This window comes from Taudactylus pleione, unplaced genomic scaffold (genome assembly GCF_031769625.1).
Source record: "Taudactylus pleione unplaced genomic scaffold, aTauple2 ptg000170l, whole genome shotgun sequence".
Lineage (NCBI taxonomy): Eukaryota > Metazoa > Chordata > Amphibia > Anura > Myobatrachidae > Taudactylus > Taudactylus pleione.
The window spans coordinates 8,257,109-8,284,317 of record NW_028284572.1 but is presented as its reverse complement, the minus strand read 5'-3'; positions in this window follow the sequence as shown (position 1 = coordinate 8,284,317).

Here is a 27,209-nt window from a genome sequence, read left to right as displayed (position 1 = left end):
GTGAATTGTGTGCACTGTGGCTGCACGTGCATCAACAAAGGAGCAGTGCCAAGCGTGCGCCTGTGTCCCATTAGTAAAGGGCCGGCTGGCTTGTCCGTTAAAGGGTACTGTAACCCCCAAAGTACAATCCAAACAAAAAAATATATATATTTTCTGTGTTTGTGAATTGTGGGCACTATAGCTGCACGTGCATCAACAAAGTAGTGCCAAGCGCGCGCCTGGGTCATAAGTAAAGGGCTGGCTGGCTTGACCGTTAAAGGTGCTGTAACCCCCAAAGTGCACTCCAAACAAAATAAAAAATATTTTCTCTGTTTGTGAATTTTGTGCACTGTGTCTGCACATGCATCAACAAAGGAGCAGCTCCAAGCGTGCTCCTGTGTCCCATAAGTAAAGGGCCAGCTGGTTTGTCCGTTAAAGGGTGCTGTAACCCCCAAAGGGCACTCCAAACAAAATAAAATAATATTTTCTGTGTTTGTGAATTGTGTGCACTGTGGCTGCACGTGCAGCAACAAAGGAGCAGCGCCAAGCGTGCGCCTGTGTCCCATTAGTAAAGGGCCGGCTGTCTTGTCCGTTAAAGGGTACTGTAACCCCCAAAGTACAATCCAAACAAAAAAAATATATATTTTCTGCGTTTGTGAATTGTGTGCACTGTAGCTGCACGTGCATCAACAAAGTAGTGCCAAGCGCGCGCCTGTGTCATAAGTAAAGGGCCGGCTGGCTTGACCGTTAAAGGGTGCTGTAACCCCCAAAGTGCACTCCAAACAAAATAAAAAATATTTTCTGTGTTTGTGAATTGTGTGCACTGTGGCTGCACATGCATCAACAAAGGAGCAGCGCCAAGCGTGCGCCTGTGTCCCATAAGTAAAGGGCCGGCTGGCTCATTTCTTAAAGGGTGGTGTAACCCACAAAGTGCACAAGTCTCCAACAAAAATAAAAAAATATTTTTTGTGTTTGTGTGCACCTTAACCGCACGTATATATCAAATCAATATAACATAAATAAAGGACCAAACTTTCTCCGATAAAAATAAAATAGGGAAAGATCAAGACCCACTTCCTCCTAGTGCTGAAGCTGCTGCATCAACATCGTCTGCCAAGGCCGATGCCCAATGTCATAGTAGAGGGCACATACAATCCCAAACGACAAAGTTCAGGAAAATGACCTTAAAAAAAACATTTAAATCATCTGAAGAGAAACATAAACTTGCCAATATGCCATTTATGACACGGAGTGGCAAGGAACGGCTAAGGTATTTCCCTATGTTCATGACTAGTGGTTCAGCTTCACATGACGATGGAAGCCCTCCTCCCGCTAAAAAAATCAAACGAGTTAAGCTGGCAAAAGCACAGCGAAGAACTGTGCGTTCTAAGAAGATATCACAAATCCCCAAGGAGAGTCCAATTGTGGTGGTGGTTGTGATTCCTGACCTTCCCAGCACTGGACGGGAAGAGGTGGCTCTTTCCACCATTTGCACGCCCCCTGCAAATGCTGAAAGGAGCACCCACAGTCCACTTGCTGATATGCAAATTGAAGATGTCACTGTTGAAGTACAACAGGATGAGGATACTGGTGTAGCTGGTGCTGAGGAGGAAGTTGGCGAGGAGGATTCTGATGGTGATGTGGTTTGTTTAAATCAGGCTCCGGGGGAGACAGTTGTTGTCCATGGGATGAAAAAGCCCATCACGGTCATGCCTGGGCAGAAGACCAAACATTCCACCTCTTTGGTCTGGCAATATTTCTATCCAAATCCGGACAACAACTGTCTTGCCATATGTACCATAGGTAAAGGTGAAATAAGTAGGGGTAGGGACGTTAACCACCTAGGAACATTCTCCCTTATACGGCACCTGCAGCGCGTTCATAAAAAGTTACTGTCAAATTCAGAAACTTTGGCTAAGACCGTAAGCAGTCCAGGGACACCTAAATCCCGTTGTCCTGTTGTATCCAAGCGCCTGCAAACCACATCGTCAACTCCCTCCTCGTCAATTTCCTCCTTAGTCAGGATCGGAAGTAGTCCTGCAGACCATGTCTCTGGCATGACTGACTCTCCTATCTGGGATTCCTCTGGAGGATCCTGTTTTGCTACGCCTCCTGCTGCCACTGCTGCTGTTGCTGGGAGTCGTTCATCATCCCAGAGAGGAAGTAGGAACACCACTACTTTTACTAAACAATTGACCCTCCAACAGTCCTTAGCGAGGAGGATGAAGTACGACAGCAGTCATCCTGAAGCAAAACGTATAACTGAGGCCTTGACTGCTATGTTGGTGTTAGACGTGCATCCGGAATCTGCCATTAGTGCAGTGGGATTTAGACAATTGATGGAGGTAGTGTGTCCCCGGTTCCAAATCCCGTCTAGATTCCTCTTTATTAGGCAGGCGATACCGAGACTGTACAGAAACGTCAGAAAAAGTGTCCTCAGTGTCCTGAAAAATGCGGTTGTACCCAATGTCCACTTAACCACGGACATGTGGACAAGTGGAACAGAGCAGACTAAGGACTATATGACTGTGACAGCTCACTGTATCAGTGATGTATCACCTTACGCAGCAACAACAGCAGCGTCACCAGTAGCAGCATCTCAGAAACGCCAGTAGCAGCATCTCAGAAACGCCAGATCTTTCCAAGGCACTCTACGCTGTGTATCACCGGTTTCAGTAAGAGGCACACCGCCGACAACCTCTTAGAGAAACTGAGGGAAATCATCGCCCAGTGGCTTACCCCACTTAGACTCTCCTGGGGATTTGTGATATCTGACAATGCCACCAAAATTGTGCAGGCATTACATCTGGGCAAATTCCAGCACATCCCATGTTTTGCTCACACAATAAACTTGGTGGTGCAGATTTTTCTGAAAAGTGAAAGGGGCGTGCAGGAGACGCTTTGGGTGGCCCGAAAAATTTCTGCCCACTTTCGCCATTCAGCGACTGCGTGCCGAAGACTGGAGCGCCAGCAAACACTCTTGAACCTGCCCCGCTTTCACCCGAAGCAAGAGGTTGTGATGCGGTGGAACTCAACCCTCTATATGCTTCAGAGGATGGAGGAGCAGCAAAAGGCCATTCAAGCCTATACATCCACCTATGACATAGGCAAAGGAGGGGGTATGCACCTGACTCAAGCGCAGTGGAGAATTATTTCCGTGTTGTGCAAGGTTCTCCAGCCCTTCGAACTTGCCACACGTGAAGTCAGTTCAGACACTGCCAGCTTGAGTCAGGTCATTCCCCTCATCAGGCTTTTGCAGAAGCAGCTGGAGAAAGTGAAGGAGGAGCTAAGACGGAGTGATTCCGCTCGGCATGTGGGACTTGTGGATGAAGCCCTTCATTCGCTTTGCCAGGATTCCAGGGTGGTCAATCTGTTGAAAACAGACCACTACATTTTGGCCACCGTGCTCGATCCTAGGTTTAAAGCCTATGTGGTGTCTCTCTTTCCGGCTGACACAAACCTGCAGAGGTGCAAAGACCTGCTGGTGAAAACACTGTCAGCTGAAGCGGAATGTGACACGTCAACAGCTCCTTCATTTGCTCCCGCTACTGGGGCTGCCAGGAAAAAACTTAGGTATCCTAAGCAACCCGCTGGCGGTGATGCAGGGCAGGCAGGACCAAGTTTGGACATCTGGTCCAGACTGAAGGACCTGGCAACAATTTCTGACATGTCTACTGTCACTGCATATGATACTGTCACCATTGACAGAATGGTGGAGGATTACATCGGTGACAGCATCCAAGTAGGCATGTCAGACAGTCCATATCTGTACTGGCAGGAAAAAGAGGCAATTTGGAGGCCCCTGTACAAACTGGCTCTATTTTACCTGAGTTGCCCCCCCTCCAGTGTGTACTCCGAAAGAGTGTTTAGTGCAGCTGGGAACCTTGTCAGCGAAAGGCGTAGGAGGTTGCTTCCACAAAATGTGGAGAAGATGATGTTCATAAAAATGAATTACCAACTCTTCCAGGGAGACCAGCCTCCAGAACGTACAGAGGGACCTGTGGTGGTGGATTCCAGTGGGGACGAGTTAATAGTCTGTGAGGATGAGGATGTACACAACACTGAAGAGGGTGAGGAATCGGTGGATGAGTTGGATGAGGATGACATCTTGACTCCGTAGAGCCAGTTTGTGCAGGGACAGATTAATTGCCAGCTTGTTTTGTGGGGGCCCAAACGAACCAATCCTTTCAGCCACAGTTGAGTGGCAGACCCTGGCGCTGAAATGATTGGTTTGTTAAAGTGTGCATGTCCTGTTTATACAACATAAGGGTGGGTGGGAGGGCCCAAGGACAATTCCATCTTGCACCTCTTTTTTTTCTTTGCATTATGTAGTGTTTGGGGCCTAGTTTTTCAAACTGCCATCCTGTCTGCCACTGCAGTGCCACTCCTAGATGGGCCACGTGTTTGTGCCGCCCACTCGTGTCGCTTAGCATAGCCTTTTGGACATAAAAACACTATTGTGAGGTGTGAGGTGTTCCGAATAGACTGGATATGAGTGGAAATTAAGATTATTGAGGTTAATAATAGCATAGGAGCAGAAAAACAAACATATTCTGTGATTTTAGCTGTTTTTATTCTTTATTTAAAAAAAATACAGATCCAAAACACAAAACCCAGAACCCAAAACACGGAAGGGTGGTTTTGGCAAAACCAATCCAGATCCAAAACACGAAGAAAGATCCAGATCCAAAACTAAAACACAAAACACGAAAAGTGGCCGGTGCACACCCCTAATATGAATCAACACTATATTCTTTTATACATGTATTTTCATGGCCCTACACAAATGAGGAGAAACTTGCTATTAGTAGTTAATAATGTAGCCATGGTTCTGCACACAATATTGTACCTTGCTGAGCACTATAAGAAGCTCCCGTCACCGCTTAGTGCTGGCCTTAATCTGTAAAAATAACTGAACTGGGGGAATTAACCTTTTGACACTCAAGGCCTGGGCAGACAGTGCCAACTGCCCTAACATTCACTCCCTAATTTGTTGTGAAGGTAAACTTATTAATTCTGACCCACATACATCAAAATAAATCTACATGTTGGATGCAGCAGGTGCATCAATGATTGGGAGAAAAGGAAATAAATTATGTTAAAAAATAAAACACAGGAAAAAATGAAAAAAAAAAGACACCAGGAGCAGGGCTGGGCCCGGGGACTTTTGAGGGTGTGGCCTAATCGGGGAGGCTTGGCCAAGTCCCCTTAGCAAAAAATATAAAAAACAGTATTTGCATGGGGCACCTTGAGCCCCTCAGCCAGGGGCAAATCGAGGAAAAGGGGGTGATTAGTGTGACTGTTTCCCCTGCATAGGCAGAGGATACTGCTGCTGCTAAGTGGCAGCAACCTCCACAGCCCCGCTGCCCCCCTCCTCTTGGTGGCCTTGATCAAGAGGACACATACTTTGATTACTATCCCTTAATACTTACTTGATATGCATTTCACAGAGACTGCTATAGAGCCTCCTCTGTCTGTGACACGTGCTGAGGTCTGGAGTGGGGGTGAACCATGCCGAAGAGAGGGAAAGAAAGGAAAAGTAATTAAGGAGAGAAAGAAACCGTATTAGAAAGTGAAAGGCGGAGCCCAGGAGATAGAATGGGAGCCAGCCGGATCAAAGAGGCAGCCTACTGACCTGATCGGCTACAAACCCTGTGTGTCAGCCTAGTCATCCTGCTCTAGGCAGATAGACAGGCTACTCAGCCATTCAGGATATTGGGATGATCCCTGATGCAAGCAGCAATGTATTTTATGTATTTTATACAGTGGCTGGTCCCTGAGGAGGATCCAGCAAGAATGTCCCAAATGGCTAGACAAAACGGTGCAGTTCCAGCACTCCTTTCTTCCAAGTTCATAGCAGCACAACTGTGGGTGCAGTGTGGGCCAATAAGTTAAGGAGATAGCTTGGAGCTCCCATTACTCATGGGCCCCAGTGCACTGCACACACATAAGATTGGCTTAACCAGGGAGTTAGTTTATTAACCATGTAGAAACAAGTATAATATACAGTCAGGTGCATAAATATTGGGACATTGACAGAATTTTCATATTTTGGCCTCTATTCACCACCACAATGGCTTTGAAATGAAACAAACAAGATGAGCTTTAACTGCAGACTTTCAGACTTAATTTGAGGGTAATTACATCCAAATCAGGTGAACGGTGTAGGAATTACAACGGTTTCTATATGTGCCTCCCACTTTTTAAGGGGCCAAAAGTGGGAGGCACATATAGAAACCATTGTAATTCCTACAAAGTTCACCTGATTTGGATGTAATTACCCTCAAATTAAATAATTAAATCTGAAAGGCTGCAGTTAAAGCACATCTTGTTTGTTTCATTTCAAAGCCATTGTGGTGGTGAATAGAGGCCAAAATATGAAAATTCTGTCAATGTCCCATTATTTATGCACCTGACTGTATGACACAGGGTTAATTAGTAGGTACAGGCTGAAGAGATATTGCCAGTTGCAGCCTGGAGTGTATGCGTTATGCTGGGTATTGTAGTGCACAATGTGCATTATGCACTGGGAGCGCTTGTAGAATACAGTAGTGCCACCGGGGTGCTTAATATGCCAAGCTGGGGTAACACAGTAGAGTTTTAGGTGTCTTGTGGCTACAGACAGCATGAAGTATTAAGGGGTACATCCATCCATGCAAGAAGCTACAGGAGAAAGAGATCGTGTAGCTGTGCATGAGCAACAGAGCTTGTTGGAAGACAGACATCCGGGGAGAGCAGCATCCAGCACTCCTCTCAACCACTCCCCCTCGCTAAAGGATGTCTCTGGTTACATGAATTTCAACATAAGCAGCACACAATTTTGATGTCTCACCAGTAACCAGAAACATATTACTGCAAGAAAACAATCAATGTATGACATATTGGACCTTTGGTTAATACCTGCTACATTGTTTTCGCTAGTCACAGGAACTACATTGACTGAGGCATTATCTACCAACTCTCTAATGAAATGGTGTCTGATAGTAAAATGCTTGCACTTAGCATAATGCTTAGTACTGGTAGACCAATCTATTGAACCTCTATTGTCACATGCAATGTTGATGGTCTCATCTCTAGACTAGAAATATCTAACTCACCCATAGTCTATTTCAGTCATAACCCCTCTTTGGTTGTTTTGGTACAAGTCATATAGATAAAGTAACTGTTGACATGTCTCCAGTTTCTGCACTTGTATTTGGACACCTAGCTTTTGAAGTTTCATGCTTTCGTCGATGGGTGTGCTGACTGCTCTTGCATCTGCTATCCTGGACTTGTTAAGCATCATTTAATATATATAGCCCTGTTGATCTATGGTAACAGTCTCAGTACTTAGGGTTTGTATTAGGCATGAGTGGGTTCGGATTTTAGAAATCTGAACCTCCCCGAGCCCCCCCGATCCGAACTGGGAAACCGAGTCCGGCTCGGGTTTTCCCACCAGACTCAGTTCCTGGAACGAGGCAAAACGTCATCCTCACGCTGTCGGATTCTCGCAGGTTTTAGATTCTATAAAAGGTCCCCAAGTCGGTGCCATATTTCACTCTGGCTGTGGACAGTCAAGAGGGAGAGTGGGGGTCGCTGTGCTGGTGCTGCTGTTGTCCATAGGGGTATGTGTCCAAAGTCCATAGGGGCTGCTGGGCTGTGTTGTGCAGTGCTGTTGTCCCATAAAGGCTGTGTTGTCCATAGGAGCTGTGTGCAGACAGAAGAGGAGGGGGTTTCAGTGGCTCATGTGTCACTGTAATCCTAAAGGGGTGCTGTAGTGTTGTCCAGGGGGTGCTTTGTCCATCAGGGATGCTCCCCCCAAGTGCAAAAAATAATAATATTTTTTTCTATGTTTGTGTGAGCATTAGCCGCACGTGCATCAACAAAGTAGCAGTGCCAAGTGTGTACCTGTGTCATTGTCAAGGGCCAGCTGGTCTGTTGAAGGGCGGTGTAATCCCCAAAGTGCCCCCAAAATTAAAACATTTAGAAAGTGTTTATTTTTCTGTGTTTGTGTGCGTGTTAGCCACACGTGCATCAACAAAGTAGCAGCGCCAAGCGTGTGCCTGTGTCATAAGTCAAGGGCCGGCTGGTCTGTTGAAGGGCGGCGTATCCCTCAAAGTGACCAAAAAATGAAAACATTTAAAAAGTGTTTATTTTTCTGTGTTTGTATGCGCGTTAGCCTCACGTGCATCAACAAAGGAAGAGGATGACACCTTGCCTCTGTAGAGCCAGTTTGTGCAGGGACAGATTAGTTGCCAGCTTGTTTTGTGGGGGCCCAAACGAACCAATCATTTCAGCCACAGTCGTGTGGCAGACCCTGGCGCAAAATGTGCATGTCCTGTTTATTCAAAATAAGGGTGGGTGGGAGGGCACAAGGACAATTCCATCTTGCACCTCTTTTTTCCTTTGCAGTATGTACTCTTTGGGACCTAGTTTTTCAAACTTATACCCTGTCTGCCACTGCAGTGTCACTCCTAGATGGGCCACGTGTTTGTGATGCCCACTTGTGTTGCTTAGCATAGTCATCTAGCTACCTCGGTGCAACCTTTTGGCCTAAAAACAATATTGTGAGGTGTGAGGTGTTCAGAATAGACTGGAAATGAGAGGAAATTAAGGTTATTGAGGTTAATAATGGCATAGGAGCAGAAAACTCCACAAATTCTGTGATTTTAGCTGTTTTATGCTTTAAAAAAAAAAAATACAGATCCAAAACACAGAACCCAGAACCCAAAACACGGAAGGGTGGTTTTGGCAAAACCAATCTAGATCCAAAACACGAAGAAAGATCCAGATCCAAAACCAAAACACGAAACACGAAAAGTGGCCGGTGCACACCCCTAATATATATATATATATATATATATATATATATGTTTCTATATATGTATATATATATGAGGTTAGTAAAAGCATGGGAACAAAAAAAGACCAAATTCTGTGATTTTAGCTGTTTTTATGCTTTTTTCCAAAAAAATACAGATCCAAAACACAAAACCCAGAACCCAAACAAAGGAAGGGTGGTTTTGGTAAAACCAATCCAGATCCAAAACACAAAGAAAGATCCAGATCCAAAACCAAAACACAAAACATGAAAAGTGGCCGGTGCACACCCATAGTTTGTATGATCCTCAGACCTGATAAATGGGTCACATGCCAAATAGCTTTAAGCTTGAATCTGTCACTTGGCAACAGCTTGACATTCTCAATTTCATCCTCTTGTCCTCTGCTTGTTGGAAATTTGTTGTCATCTTTTAAGCTTATGGTAATTTTCCACTCTCGACAGTCACTACTTCACTATATCTTTATGGAGATTTTCCTGTGCTGCTCCTCACAGAATTACTGCTTCTCGATTGGGCATCAATGTTTACTGTTTTAGTCTCTGATATGCTTCCTGTCAGGATTCAGCCTGGGATCAGCTGTTACTTACTGCAGTGCCAGCTTCCCCTGACTAGCAAGCATGGTCAGACGTCAGGTGCAGTGGTGGGTGACATGCTGAGTATTCTCATCGGGGCCCAGGTGACTTCTACACGATTCTCCTTATCTGAGTTCCCGCAGCAGTGGTCATGAACGTAGCCATGTTTTCTGTATCACTTGACTGGTCTCTTATCCAGTGGTAGGCTTGTCAATTCTTAGCTGGCTCTCTCCTCCAATGGACAGCTACCTTAGGGTATATAGCAGGACTTCAGGAAACAGGAAGTTGCCTGTACAACTCGTCTACACCTAGAAGCTGCTGTTACTAGCATCATTCCAGGCTCTATGCTGAATGCTTCCAGTGACTATCTCCAGTGATATACTTCAGCACTAATCATTGTGCTGATCTCCAGTGATGTACTTCCATGCTATTCTTGTGTGCTGATCGCCAGTGATATATTTCAGTGCTACTCTGCGAACTTTCTCCTGTGAAATTCTTCAGTGACTTTCTGCAGTGATATTGATCTGTGATTATCTGCAGTACTATTTCTCAGTGAGATTCCAGATTGATAATCATCAGTGCAGATCTCCCGTGTTGTATTCCATGCTTCTCCTGCACCAGTGTGTGTCCTCAGTACATCACTCATGTACTAATTTCAAGTATTCTACTACAGTGTTTTCCCAGAGTCTGAATCACCTGTGTGTGTACTCAGGGCCTGATTCAGAGATGGATGATGATGCGATTACACACAACGGATATGCATACGCAAACGCAAAACTGCAACATTAGGGAAAGGCAAACCCAAAGAACTCATAAAAAATATGCGAAATTGTCAGGTAAACACAGGCCCACTATGTGTAAGTGCGTGCGCACACATATGCACACTAATCCAATTTTGCACCATCCACTCCCTTTTCTACTTCCATTAGTGCATGCATAAGTATGCGTTCACATCGGTATTCTTTGCGTCAGGCATGTTGTTAAAGAATAAAGCCAGTGTTTGTAGTGTGCAATGTCAATTATTACCTTCAATTCTAAATTTGCCCTTTAATTGATATTAATATTATATCTGAAGAAAACAATTAAGCAATTAAATAAATAATAGTGGGCATTTACAGGGTGCAAGTATGTGCAAAAGGTTTTTTTTTTATTCGTATTTCAAAACTATTGCTGGTATGTGTTTTCGAAAATCTTTATTTTGTTGTAAAAATCGGACAGCATGTGGTATTTTCCCAAATGCAATCCTTGCTAAACATAATTATTTACGGTTTGCATGTTTAAAGTTGTATACATTTTACCATGTCTTCCTGGGTTTTTATGCACATCATCACCAAATAATGTTTACTGTCCTAATTTAAATTCTGACACATGTTGAACGAAATGCAGTGATGTATTTCAGACTGCATTTGTTTGTATGGTTTTTTCTCCAAGTCTGTCTTAAATGTTAAGCTGACAGAAGTTAAAGTGCTCAAAATTGTGCATAGGCTGGTAAGTAGCCCGAACCTCACATCTCCACCCCTAACCCAAAAACTAAATTTCTACTTTCCTAACTCTTAACTGCTACCTGTTTTTGGTTAACACTAAACCCCCTTTCCTGCACCCTAAAACTACACATCCCAGTTGTGTGCCTAAACCCATTTCTCCCTAGGGGATACTATTCCTAACACACCTCCCATCCTCTGGCTATAATATTATTATTTTTAAAAAAATATGAAAAGTCAGCCAATCATCAATTTATGTGGTCTAATTTGCCATTTAAAACATGGTGGCATTTAAAATGCAATGTCCATCTGTAGGCCCATGTGTGGCTATTAGCGCACGGTAATGTGTCCGCTGGAATCCTGACTTCATCCTTCTTACTTCTAATCTAGACTAAAATATAATCTGACAAATCAAATAAATATACCAGACATGAATGCAAACTTTATTTTTATTTTTTTTTTTCAAACATGTTTTTTTTGGGATGTTTTCAATTTTCTTTTCTGGTTCAAAAACAAAAAAATGATGGAATGTCCTGCTGAATGCGTCCCACTGATTCTGCCATCTGGCCAAGGTAAGTGGCCAGGAGGTCCAGCTCCCTCCTGAGCATGTAGTAGAAGGCCTGGCGATCTGTAAATTAATTGGATAAAACTTTAATTGTAATCTTTTTGCTTAATTTAACATAAAATAACAAAGATTGTAGTTTGATTCTAGAAGGTGTTACATAAATGACATTCAAAACGTTGGATGTTGCTATGAGCAACATCCTTCTTAAATTGAGCTCCCATCATATACATGTTACCCTTTTATGTTCTAAATGTAGTAATTAAATAATCAAAACAAGAATATTAAAAAGTCAGGAATCAAATTTTAAGTTAAACAACACACATGAAGAGATTTAGAACAATATAGCTGTGCCCTTAGCAATCGTTTTTTGGATAAATATCAAATAATCTATAAAAATGTCCATCATACTACTATACCTACAATCACATTGTTGTGTGTGCCATACAATTTCTATTTTTAAATTGTGAAGATTATTACAGATATCCTTTACTATATAATTACCAATCATATAATTACTGTCCTATGATGTTTTTTGTTTTTAATTCGGATTTTTTGATGTTGCGTTAGACCTTAATCCAAATAACAAAAAGGGATTAATGATGTAGCTCCTCATACAGATAAATTGTTTTGTCCAATTTTACAGTAATCACCTTATCCACAGGATGTTGTGTTTTTAAATATTCATATTTTCGTAAGAGTTGGTTTATCTTGTTATGTTGATCCTAGCCTGTAACCCATGATTGCAGTGTTGTAATGATACAGATTCAGCAATTAAATGTTGAATACATTTTGGATAAAAATCTCAAATGGATGGATTTACAAAGTTGCTCTGTGTGGATGAACTTAACTATCCTTCTTTTAATGGTGCACAAAATATATAGTAGGTTACGGTATATCTGTAAACTAAAATGTGACCATGCAAGACCATCCAAACACAACAAAATTAAACCCTAGGTAGACCTTAGTTCTAATGTGTTTAGTATATTAAGTGGCCAGTAGCAATTACCTTCTGCCACGGGTTCTTCAGAAGTGGAAACAGCAGAGGATGTTGCAGGGGCAAAGAACTGGGCAGGTGATGAGTGGGCTGGTGAGGCAGATTGGGTCGGGGAGGCAGATTGGGCTGGGGAGGCAGATTGAGCTGGGGAGGCAGATTGGGTCGGGGAGGCAGATTGGGCTGGGGAGGCAGATTGGGCTTGGGAGGCAGATTGGGCTGGGGAGGCAGATTGGGTCGGGGAGGCAGATTGGGCCAGGGAGGCAGATTGGCCTGGGAGGTAGTTTGGGTTGGGGAGGTAGTTTGAGTTGGGGAGGTAGTTTGGTCAGGGAGGGAGAGTGTTCTGGGTTTTGCAAAATGGGGGATGCTACCCTCCTCCTCCTCCTGGATCTCTCGATCCGCTCTTGTCCTAGAATATTAAATGTTTGAAAAATTATTTAGGTATTTCTTTTACTTTTTGAACAATAAAACATACAAAGATACATGCAAAGATAATTGTAAGCTATATAATAAGTACTTTGTCACTGATGATGCAAAACATAATTGTCGTATTCAATGAGGCACGCAAAATTTTAAAGGTTTAGCCTTTGGCACTTTTTGCCTACATCGTGTTTTTTGTTGTTGGAAACTTATTAGGTGCGCCCCCGCTATTCGCCCTATTCTATTCCAAAGGTCGTGAAAACGCGTCCTGACGATTCTCAAACTGGCAAAAAAATGTTAATAAAAATGTGGCAATCAGCCTGACACCCCCCCAAAAGATGCCCTAACATTGTGGATCAATATAGATGTTTCCAAATAGCCCTACTGAAGCTATTTGGGGTACTTAAGTGCTGTTAATTGCCTCTAAATAGCGACTTTGCATAAGTGGTGAACAATATTATTATGGGTTGTTTTTGTTTGAATACAAGTTTTCCAGTCAAATTTTTTGTTATAGAAAATGTTTGCAATCACCTGCAACCCAAAAAGCAACTCCCCCATACTTGCAAACCCCCAAAACTCTTTTATTCTAATTTAAATGTTTGAACCCCTACTTTTTAGCCACCATTTTCAAATGTTTTTTTTTGTGTTGTTCCTTTTTTTAAAACATATTTTTGTATACAGTTCTGCTTTGGGGGGCTGTTCCAAGGGTGCTGACTGGTTTTCCGTTATTTGCACCCCAAATTCGCACATCTGCCCGTTTAAACACAAAATATATTAATAGTCTAAACTTTTTAGTGGTAAACGGCTTTTCACAGCTAATTGAATACGGTCCTTATTAGAAGGAAGTCCTGGAGCACAGTATTTTCTCAAGCCTAGCCATGGTTAAGATGGGAGTTACTTGTATGTAAAGTGTTAATGTTTGGAATTGCTGTCAATCCTTATGTTTGATAATGTTGTATTATTAAAACATTTCCTTGAATTCATGCACAAAAGCACATTAAAAACAATAGGTATGTCTACAAACAACCTAATCAACTTTTTTGCCTCAGTATGCATACTAACATAAATGCACATGACTGCATGTATTCATGTACTAAACTTACTTATGCGAATGCTCGTCTGCAATAGGGATAACAGCTTCGGGGAGCGGTGCTGCAGGTCAGACCAGCGCCGCTCCAACTGCACAATAGTGCGCCGGTACCCGAGCCTGCGGAGGCATCCCCGCACCGCCGCGTATGCCCGCAACTTGCGGCGGTTGGGTCGGGGAGGCAGATTGGGCCGGGGGGGTAGATTGGCCTGGGGAGGGAGAGTGTTCCACTAGCCAGCAGTCCATGACTAGTGTCAGGACACAGAGCTCACGGCGACTGAAGGCCGCAGCTCTTATGATGGCAATGGCGAATTTTACAGTGTGCATCTTATATATTTTATTTCCTATTCTGTGATTGGTTGACAACTTTGTCAATGCCTTCAGAGTTCACATATTACTTTAGACGGATTTTGATTGGCTGGCTGCATAAAGATGGCTGCTTGAACCTATCAATTCACTAATGTTTCTGGCTAAATTAAAAAAGTATAGCAATGCAAACTATTAACATCATCATGCTACTGAATGTTTGCAGATGTTTATGGTCTTCTGCAAATAAACAGAACCTTTTATACAATTGTTTGCAATTAAACAAAAAAAGAAAAAAAAAGCGTATGCATGTATTCGCAGCACTGCTATGCGTTCTCTAACTTGCGTTTTTAACATATCCAACACATCTAATTTTAAACAGACATATACCCACAGACATACACATACACAAATTATCAAACAATTTAAAACAATCATACTCACGTGTCAAAAATTTCATTTGTCAAATTACGTTGTCACTGTGAACAGAGAATATCATCATTTTCTTTACAAAAATTGCAAAACATATAACCTAATCAACTATTGTTTTGCTCTTGTTTGTGATGTACTTTTAGATATGGTGTTGTCTGAGATCACAATCTTGCAGGAAGGCAACTACATTAATCCTATTTGTGATAAACTAATGGACACAGACACACACCTCCTGAACTGTTTTGTTAAATGGTGCTGCTGCACAGAATGTTCATCTAACATACTAAATATTTTTAATTTTTAACAAATTATCTTGATATAAAAAAGGTCAAAGTAGCATGTAGCTTAAAATGGAGCAACAGTTGGCAGTATTTTTTCATGAATTAGTAAAGTTTGTAGCATGTTAGTTTGGGTCCATAACAGTCAACAACACACATTTGAGGATATACAGCAGGTTTTTACTGCAACAATAATGTGTTAAATTATTAACATGGCACTTATATTCATAAGTGATGTTGGCCATAGCAATCAATCACATTAGGACATACATTTTTCTTACACCTTCTACAAGATAAAAAATGGCTTATGAATGGTAGATATGCCCTGCATCGATTTTAAATATAACTGCCATCTTAGTATATTTTTCATAAATGGTGTATTAGATCATTCCAACTACAATGCTAGATGGCCAATTTGTAGTCTGTTAATATAGAGAGTATGCACCTGTATGTTTTTTAACCATTTTAAAATTTTATTAAAAAAAACAAAACGTGTGTGTTTTGGTGGCAAGATCAATATATTATTGGCATTGTAATCATTTCTAGAATCAAGGCCACTCATTCTAACTTGGTTTTTGCAAATTAGTAAATTTACACATAATACAAAGAAAACAACATTTGTAATGTGAAATACCTAAAGTATTGATCACACACTTGTTGATGGATATTGACATTGGTCATAAATCTGGCAGAACCACCATCATCATCCTCATCCTCAGCATGAACCAATGCTTTGTCCATGGCCACATTGCTCTGTACAGCTATGTTGTGAAAAATACAACATAGCGCAATAATTATGGATCATACATTAATGCACCACCAGTTTGGTCTAAACACCGAAAACATGCTTTCAATAATCCAATGCTCAACAATCTGTCTCGTGGCAGTATGTGCCGTATTATAGTTGGTTTGGGCTCCAGGGTTAGGGAAAGGAAATGGAGTGAGTAGCCATAGACAACAAGGGTAAGCACTATCTCCTGTTAAAATTAATATAAAAAAATAAACAACATACAATTTGAAAAACAATACTACTGTCTACTATAAAAAGGAAAGATTCTTACCCAGCATCCATGCATTTCCACCACGCCTCTGCATTCATTTTGCCCAGATCCCTGACTGCCGAATCACATACGAATCATATGAAATTCCTGGAAAGTTGGCATTCAGGGACAGAATCTGGAGGAAGGCACCACATACAATGATGACATTCATCGAATGGTAGTGTTTGTGAATTGCGGAACACATGTTTAAGTCTACCTGGTGGAACAATAGATATATGGGTGCCATCCACAACTCCTATAACATGTGGAAAGCCAGCAATTTCAAGAAACTGCTGCTTAGCCACAGCTAGAGACTCCTCATCTAAAGGCATTTTTATTAATTGGTTGAGACACACCATGAAGGCTGAGCTGACATGCCTCAGGATCCTACTAAAAGATGGCTAAGAAATCCCAGCCACCACAGCTACGGTGGTCTGAAAGGACCCTGAGGTACAAAAGTGTAACACTGAAAGTAATTGTGTCAATGTTGGACTTGCTGTTGGAATGTATATTTGCGACTCTAGATCACTCTCAACAATTTTGGGAGTATCTCGGATGACATGAGGTGGCAAACGAAAACGATGCAAAGCCTCATCATCAGGCATTCCAAATAAGGAAACACGTGTGCGGAAGATAGGCTCCCTTCGCCTGGGATGTAATGGTAGGTTACTTGTAGGATTCGGTGACTCTGATGTTCCATCATATTCAGATAGCAGCAAAACTGCCCTGGAATACTGTAGCCAATTGATATAGAAACACACATAAAATAACCCAGCTAAACATTGCAAAATATAATGTTTTGAGTAAAATTACTGGACAGCTATCGACCATCCTTAGGTTATTGATTGTAGTTTGAATAATTCTAGGTAAAAAATGTTTAAAAAAAAAAAAAAAATTAGACCTAACAATATAAAATGTTAAAGTGTTAAGCAAAAACAAAAATGTTTTGATACATTTTTTTAAAAAACAAACAAAATAACATGGCTTTGAAAACAATTCCCGAAAGGCAACAAACCAAAATTTGAAACAAACTGCTGCATAGGGAAACAAACCCAGAAAAGGTGTAAACAAGACATGCACCACTAGATACAACATTCAACAAAGACAATCACACTTACCTTATGCAAAACAAGAATGTCCTCCTATGCAGGGTAAACTGAAAACTCCAGGAAGGATTCCAAAGTAAAGTTGAAGCAAACTGCTGCATAGGGAAACAAACCCAGAAAAGGTGTAAACATGACATGCACCACTAGATACAACATGCAACAAAGACAATCACACTTACCTTATTCTATCAGTGATTTTTCTATGTCAAGCAAAAAAACGCAACAGAAACCATGCCACAGTCGCAAATGTATGTAACGTGTCAGGGGGACATGGAGGGTCTTACGATCCATCCTTCTATAGGGTATGCGCACGGACGCCCACACGCACGCAATGGGCATGAGCGTATGCACGTTCATGACATGCTGTAAAAAGTACCTTCAGCTGGTTTAAAAATGATGGGGAAGCAGAGAGGTTAAAAATAAAAAAAAAACATGGATCCGCAAGGAGAAGAAACAACACCATAGGAGCCACAATCAGGTCCAAGCACTCAGAAAACCAGCTCAGAAAGAACTGAAGGAACTGCAAGCAGGCAAGAGAAACAGCATTGGAAGAAGAAAAAGCCAACCCAGTTTTTCAATAAAAGAACTTGAAATTTTAGTTTCAGGTTCCATGGAAAAAATCCAACATGGGCCACACAATATGAGTGCAACTGTAAAAGACAAACTATGGTCTGAGCTAACTGAAGAAGCAAACATTTATGCACCAATAGTCCGCACAGTGAATGAAGAGCGCAGACGGTAATGATAAAAAATGTACAAACTATTTACGACATTTAATATTTAATGTAAGACTAATATTTTTGTGTTTTTTACAAATATAATTTTTAAATTGATAAATTTGCTACTTGTGTGTTTTGAATAATGTTTTCAAAGTAAGTTTATAAACTAATAAGTTTCATTCATTTTTTGTGGGTTATGCCATCCATCCTAAACAGTTGGGTTGTCTTCCGGTGCCGCCTGAAACAAAAAATGGCATCCAGGTCACAGTACTGTTTAGAGTACACCCCCCTGGAGGAGTTACCCTTAGGATCCATTGAAGATGTTGAGGTGACTGGAGTGGCTAATGTTGATTCAGATAGACCTGTCTCAGGTATTTAGAATTTCATATCTAATAAAAAAAAAAAACATGTAAATGTGTTTGAAATGTTGTTTTGATCACAAAACTAAGATGGTGTAAAATTATTACATGGTGATGGTGATCAACAAAATCCAGAGCCACAGAGTGCGGACACACAACCTCAACATGAAGAAGGGACAGCCATAGCCACTAAACAAACCCTACTAAGTAGGCATGCCATATTGCAGGAGATTCATACAGAAACAACACAAAATGGCCAAACATTTCAACAAATCTGTGACTGTCTAACAGACATCAAAAACATCCTTGAAGAATACAGGATAACATGGAGGACAGCAACACCATCTCAAGGCGTCAAAACATAATATTAAAGAGTGGCATTAATTGCATTATACAGACTATTGATGATGCCTTGATGGATAATGTGAGGGTACCACAATCGCCCCCAATACAAAAAATCACATTCACTGCAGCAGCTACCACTGTTCAACGTAGTAGAAGGCAACATGCTATTGCTGAGGATGTTAGTCAACAAACAAAGCTTCTAAGGAAAAAAATTAAATAAAATAAAAAACATATAGAAACCAACAAAGAAAATAATCTCGCACCAATAAATATAAATGTATATTGTATCAAAGAATTAAGGTATGTTTTATATTATTGTAGGTCCATCAACTTCATTAATATTTCTGTAATACTTATATACCTGAAGGTGCTACCTTTCAATCCTATAATGTTCACAAATTCAAACAACAAAGGAAAAGATAGGATTTTCACAGTGCACAGATGGCACCTGAATATTTTAGATTCCAAGTGTTTCTTTGAGTTAATATTAAAACATGACTTTTATTAGGTATTGCTTAAAATAATGGTGGTGATGTCTCTAATATAAGGCAAAATATTGTTAAAATAAGTAGATATAGTTAGAAAGTGTATACATATGTAGAAAAAATTAGAAAAGTGATTAAAATATCACCTGCCGCCGGACTGTTACACGTTGTTAAATATAGCATATGTCCCTAGTACTGGAATAGGGTGACTTGTAATCTTTTTGATATCAAATTTTTATTACATATACCAAGATTACACATAAGGGTGGAAAGAGCAGGAAAAATGGAAGATATATATAAGGTATATACGTACTATCAGTATAGTCTTAATAATATTAAATCTATATCTTTCCCATTTCCACAGCATTTAGATGTTATAATAAATAATGCACATGTAGATAATCACGAAGTAAAGGGGGGGAGAGTAGTATAGATGGAAGATCAGTATTTTATAAAGTATTTTCAGTAAGATTTCAGTGCTATTGAATCAGTATCTATCCTATTTCCACAATATTTAAATGTTATTCTGAATGGTATTCAGAAAAAATTGCTTTTATACAGCAATGATGTTGGATTTTATTGCTGAGTATTAAAGGTTTTTATCTCTATTTAATCAAACTGCTCACATCTAGAGCTTGTCAGCAACTGAATTACCTCACGTATTATGTTTTGGGTATATAACATTCACAGACTTATTAATAATTGATATAGAATGTGACTGTCTGCTGGTTTCAGTGTTATTCTGTAATAAGTATCTAGGACTTTTAATATCTTGTCCTGTTACAGCGTTGAATTAATGAATGAGTCAGGTTTGATGTGCTCGTATTTCACAGTTCCTGCTCTTCAAATCAATGATAATACATGAATGGTATCAAATATATTGACAGTGACATTACACCTATTAACTCTGTATATCCCCCTGCAATTGGTACATATGTTTCTGAGTGTAGTGATATTATAAGACTCAGAATGTGCTCATGTCTCATTGCCGACTTTTCCTACGCTAGCGGAGCTATAATTCAGTCCGTCCGCTTACAGCATCACATTATTATTAGTATGCATCGTCCCCTTGAGGCCCAGTACAACAATAGGGTGATTTTGTCAGTAACGTGTGTAGCATGTATTAGTGCTACAGTCCGGCGGCAGCGTGCTTGCCGACGCGCGTTTCACCAATTGATGCTTTGTCAAGGCAGTGAACTGAATTATAGCTCCGCTAGCGTAGGAAAAGCCGGCAATGAGACATGAGCACATTGTATTAATCTGGACTGTTTGTTACAACACTGCAACATTGTAGATGTATGTAACACTGCTAATATAGTCTGAGTCTTATAATATCACTACACTCAGAAACATATGTACCAATTGCAGGGGGATATACAGAGTTAATAGGTGTAATGTCACTGGCAATATATTTGATACCATTCATGTATTATCATTGATTTGAAGATCAGGAACTGTGAAATACGAGCACATCAAACCTGACTCATTCATTAATTCAACGCTGTAACGGGACAAGATATTAAAAGTCCTAGATACTTATTACAGAATAACACTGAAACCAGCAGCCAGTCACATTCTATATCAATTATTAATAAGTCTGTGAATGTTATATACCCAAAACATAATACGTGAGGTAATTCAGTTGCTGACAAGCTCTAGATGTGAGCAGTTTGATTAAATAGAGATAAAAAACATTAATACTCAGCAATAAAATCCAACATCATTGCTGAATAAAAGCAATTTTTTCTGAATACCATTCAGAATAACATTTAAATATTGTGGAAATAGGATAGATACTGATTCAATAGCACTGAAATCTTACTGAAAATACTTTATAAAATACTGATCTTCCATCTATACTACTCTCCCCCCCTTTAAGTCGTGATTATCTACATGTGCATTATTTATTATAACATCTAAATGCTGTGGAAATGGGAAAGATATAGATTTAATAATATTAAGACTATACTGATAGTACGTATATACCTTATATATATCTTCCATTTTTCCTGCTCTTTCCTCCCTTATGTGTAATCTTGGTATATGTAATAAAAATTTGATATCAAAAAGATTACAAGTCACCCTATTCCAGTACTAGGGACATATACTATATTTAACAATGTGTAACAGTCCGGCGTCAGGTGATATTTTAATCACTTTTCTAATTTTTTCTACATATGTATACACTTTCTAACTATATCTACTTATTTTAACAATATTTCGCCTTATATTAGAGACCTCACCACCATTATTTTAAGCAATACCTAATAAGAGTCATGTTTTAATATTAACTCAAAGAAACACTTGGAATCTAAAATATTCAGGTGCCATCTGTACACTGTGAAAATCCTATCTTTTCCTTTGTTGTTTGAAAATAAAAAACATGTCTTTGAAAAAAAAAAATGCATGACTGTTTTTATGTTTGTGAAATCATAGTTTAGGTTGCTAAAAATGTGTTACTTTCCAAAAAAAAAGTAAAACGTGTTTATTTTACTTCCCAGATTTAACTGTGTGCCTATTTCTTTAAATTCAAATCCTTGCCATATTTGTGCAATGAAAATTTATATTTTCAACCAATATATCCAAATGCATATGTTGTAAGGTGGCAATTTATGATTTGTGTAGACATGTATCTACATTTAATTAGATTATTTGTTGTATTTTGATTATGCAGATGCATTTAAATGTGCTTATAAGTTGTTTTGAAAAACAATGTGGCCATCAATTAAAAAAAAATGACTTTAACAAATGTAGTGTTTCCGTGACAGAAAACTATTACTCTGCTTTAAATTAAAAACATTATTTATGTTACTAATATACAAGGTTGTTTAGTGGAGTCCAGGTATACATTGTTTGCAGCAAAGTAATCAGGACTAATAATAATGATGATTTAGTTACAAACAACTCTGAATCAGGCCCTCAGTACGTCATCTGAGTACTGTCTCCAGTGTTCTACTCCAGTGCTTATCCTGTGTCTGGATTAACCAGTGTGTACTCAGTACGTCATCCGAGTACTGTCTCCAGTGATACACTCTGGCACTGTTCTGCGTCTGGATATCCAGTCTTGTTATCTATCTTCAGCAATAGTTCTTTGTGTATCCATCTCCAGTGTCAATCTCCAATGACATTCACTTCATTACGTTTCCAGTGACATTCGCTAGGTTATACTCCTCAGTGACATTCTCTACGTGATACTTTCAGTGACATTCTCTACGTGATACTCCTTAGTGACATTCCCTACGTAACACTCTTCAGTGATATTCAGTGATATTATCTCCCATGTTATCTGTGCTCCACATTGGTCTCTTCTGATATTCCCTAGTGTACACCAGTCCCCAGACTAAAGATCACCAGTCAGACCTTGACACTTCCAGCTTCAGGTTTATTTAACATCACAAATTTTTGTGGTGTTACAATGTCTTGCTTGTCTTTGGCTGAAATGGTCTCGTGAAACATATGTTGCTTGGATAATTTGTTTGCTTATCCTTTGTGCAACTTTCATGCTTTGGTCCTATAGAATTGTTTATCAACATTCCCATTGCCATGCCATCTAGAAGTCCTTGTACATTCCTGCACTCTATGTGACCTAGTGTCATAGCTCTATTGACCGGTCAGAGTCAGAGGCGACCCTTGCACAATACCTTTGGTGTCTAGAATGTATAGGTGTTGATACTGGGTTGCTGTCGCAATTACACTCCCTCATTGGTTGTACACAATACATTGACCCTTTGTGAATTGGACTCTGTATCCTTTCTTGTCCAGTACACTAATGGCAATTAGACATGTCCTTATATCAGGCACAAAAAGTACATCTTCTTTGTATGTAATAACTGTTTTGACTTTAATTCTTAGGCATACGTACAGTAATTGTCATGACTTTTGTGACTTTGTCTCCTTTTCCCCTGATATTCACTGATTCACATGGCTTTAGTGACTTGAACCAACTCTTGTTGCAGCTAAAGTATCTTGTTGCTCCTGAGTCCATGTATCAGCAGTTCTTGCAGTGACTGTCTGCTAAATTAAATGCTGAGTCATTCCTGCTGTCATGTTTATGTGATGAGGTACTATTTAGCTCACTCACTCTGCAGTCATAGGCTTTATTTCCTAACTTATGACATTTGAAACATCTGTACTTTGGCTTTTTAAGCTTTGTGCTTTTTGTTAGAAGAACAGAATTATCAGCGTAAGTTTATACAGGTATGTGCTCTTAAACTGCCATAGCATGACCCATAAAATCTCTGTTGATGGCTTCGTAGCACTAAACCATAAAGCTACTACTAAGAAGTCGTACTATGGTGTAAGCTTTTCCAGCATCACCATTGTAACCTCCTCATCATCTATTAGAATGCCTACTGAGGTCAATTGCTGAGAGATGAACACTTTATCTATTCATTTATGTTCTTGCATGCACTAAGCTTTATAGCCTATAAAGTATGTCTCAAGTTAATAAGTCTTATTAGGCTTTTGTCTTCATAAGACATCTGTAAATTCACCCACATAACATGTGCAGCTGTATTTCCATGAATTTTGGAATATTCATGCTGGTCCACAGCTAATCTTATTGTCCCCATAAATCTATCCACATAATCCGGACTTGGATTATCACCAGGATTGCTAGTAACTGTTCACAGCCTTTCCAGCTTTAATTGTATCTCCATAGCAAAATCCCATGTAGGATAACTCTCTGAACCTGCTAATTTTGTAAGGCTCATGCTGGTACCTGCACTCTACATTTTCATACAGGTGAATAAGGGATTTTCAATACTCACTCAGATCCTCTTACTTTGTGTTGTTGCAGTCTGTATTCTTAATATCACCAATATTCACACCACAGTGTCTGGGCACATTGACAATCTGAGTTGTGAATGTTGATGCTAAGCAGGTTAGTGTGCTGGGCCAATAACCTATTGGCAAAATGCTGAGTATGGTAAGTGTGCAGCAGGTGTGTATATGGAGGTGAGTCAACACATCAGATTGGGAGTTGGTTTATTAACCAATTAGAAACAGGTAGCATATGACACAGGCTTAATTAATAGGTAAAGGCTGCAGAGATACTGCCAATTGCAGCCAGGAGCGTATGAGTAGGCTGAATGTTGTAGTGCACCAGGTGCTGTAAGCACTGGGAGCACTTGTTTCATACAGTACTGCCAGCAGGATGCTTGCTATGCTAAGCAGTGGTGACATAGCAGAGTTTTTGAGTTTTGTGGTTTCAGACAGCATGGAGTAATTGGGGGTATGTCCATCCATGCAATACGCCACAGAGGTAGCACATGTTGGAGGTCCCACCTCTTGGGAGAACTGTGGCAGGTCCTAGTGCCTACCAGCTCTGGGGTCAGAAACAGAGCCTGGGCACAGTGCTCCTCTTTAACACTGGGAAACTGAAAAGTACAGGCATTCAGTAGATATTAGGTTATACATAGAATTATACATCTAAATGCCTAGTTCTTTTCAAATGATGCTTAATTTCCTCCAAATATGTTTTAAAATACCCTGGTCCAGTGTCAGAGCAGTGCTCACTACTGCTCACTACTACTACCATGTGCCGGCCCTGAGCCTCAAACACTTGACATTACATAAGGGGACAGGGATACTAGCAGGAGAAAGGACAGAGGTGCCTGGATGCTCTGGGTGCCTCTATATACTTCATGGTGCCTGAGTGTATTTTGGATGCTTCAAGCAGCACAGTAGCAGCGCCACTGGCCCCAGGGACTGTCAGAGCATCAGCTGAATCAAAGGTGAATGAGTCTTGTCTAAACTGTGAAACAGTAGGGAATCAAATGTTTCTAATGCTTGCACATTTCTTAAGAAATTAGAGTTAGTAGTATCAGTAAATCTAGCAGAAAAGAAAATAACTATTTTGGGTGGGGCACTCTCAAATGTTATAACTGTATCAATTAAAGCCAGCCATACACTGTGCAAGTAGCCGGATTGATAACTGCACAGTGTATGGCCGTTACAGAGCACCATTTATCGCTCTGTCAGACATGACACATTTTTCAGCATGCCCGACTGATGCGATCTGATAGTGGATATATACTCACCATCAGACAGACAGACCAATTATCTGACAGTGTATGGCAACGTCAATGAGTTCTATTTCACAGTCTAAGGTTTATTTTGAGTAAAAATATATTTAAAAAAACAACAGACTTGCAATAACTAATACACATACAGTATTACATAAATTGGTGATATTGGTATAGAGCAAAATATATTCAAAGAGTAAGAAGAAAATGTAATAGGAAACAGATTAAAATTGGACCTGCATAGTCATGCGATTACAATAAATAAATGTTATAGTAATCATTAATGCACAGGATAAGATAAAAATGTTACAAAACAATTAGTAGCTCCTTAAGTTCTATATCAGAGAATTATAGCAGTCATCAATTGTTTCAGGTTGCACTCATATATGGGTAATATCAAAACTGTCAATTAGAAGCAAATTAACATGCAAAATAATTCCTGAGTATATATTGTACACCTCTAGTACAGTACATAGCTGAATTAATTATAGCATCAGATGATTTTCCAATATACTTTGCCAATTAACATATACTTAGTATACCCACTGGCAGTCTTGAATATGTATTATTAACATATATGCATGGAAAATATCAATTTGCTGCATTTATATGGAAGAAAACTGACAATATAGAAAATAATGTCCCAGACATTTGTTTGATATGATTTAACATCTTCATTTGTCATATTAATCTCAAGTGCACTTTCAGATTAATGAAGATAAAAGTTAAAGTAGCTATTAGCGAAGTACACAAGGTGATGTCCTTCTGCTATTCACCATATGCCAACAAAGGCAGTGGATGGCAGATGAGAGAGGTATACTCACCTGCATTTACAAAACTGAAGGAAGTAAGTATTACTTGTCATTGTCACAAGTCTGGTCCCTTTTCACAAGCCTCATTCGCGACCTGTTACCATCACACCATATACTTTGGCCCCAGACTACCTCTCTGGTCACCAGGCAATGTGGATGTTGAACTGGGATGGCGCCCATGGATGCTGGGAGACCAAGATGCCAGACAGTCGCAGGTGCTGCTGCGTCTGCCGGATAGATGTGCAGTGTCCCAGCTGTCAGCTGTCTATCAATCTGTGCACCCGCAGCTCATTGGGGGAGGACTTTTTATTAGTCTGTACTAGCACCACATTGCCAGTGATAGTTTACAGCTTGTGTGTGAATACTGTTTCCTGTCAGTCTCTTATTGTCACTCTCTGCCAGTATCCTGCCAGTTTCTGTCTTGGACTGCCCTGTCTGTATTCCTGAACATCTTTGTGGTTTTGTATCCAGTCTCAGTCTGCAGCCTCGCCGCATCCACGGCAGTCACCTCTTGGTGGTGACTACCTCCTCTGTCTTACAGTGATCTACGCCAGCCGTTCACGTTACCATCCTCTGCAGCACTGTCTATGGCTTAGCTACCTTCTTCACCTAGGTGGCAACTCAGCACCAGTGCCACAACTTGGCCCTCAAAACTGCAACTCGGCATCACTGCCGCACCTCACTCCTCAAGGTCACACCACTGCCTGCCAACTAAGTCACACCTCGGCCCTCAAGGCCGCACCTCGGCACCAGTTTTGTACCTTGGTCCGCAAGGCCACACTGTGGCACCTGTGCCTCACTTTGGCCCTCAAGGCTGCATCACAGCCCTTAAGGTCGCACCATTGCCAACAAAGTCATGACTCGGCCCTCAAGGCCACACCTAGGCACCATTGCCATACTTTGGCCCTCAAAGTCGCACCTCAGCCCTCAAGGCCGCAACTAGGCACCAGTGCCGTACTTCGGCCCCCAAGGCCACATTGTGCTTCTCAAGCTGCAATTCAGCTATATAGGCACGTTTGTGCATGTCCAATTATAATCTGTGTTTTTCACATAATCTTTTTTTCCACACATTGAATATTATGCCTTTTTTCACATACTGTATTGTGTTTTTGTACACCTATGAATTTTACACCCCTATACACAGCTGCATCAATTAATGTCATATGCGTACAATATGTTAGTTATTGGAAGTGTTTATTCAAAATTTTTAGGCAAAACTAGTAAAAGATGTGCTTTAATACATAAACTTATATATAAAATTCATTGGTCTGCTTGTCTGTCCGGTTATGCATTGGAAACCAATGTGAGGTGGTCCATTCGGATGCTGGCCAGGTTTTAGGGTGGGTTAGGGTCCCGGTCAGACCTCCTGTTGGTGTATGCTGGGCAG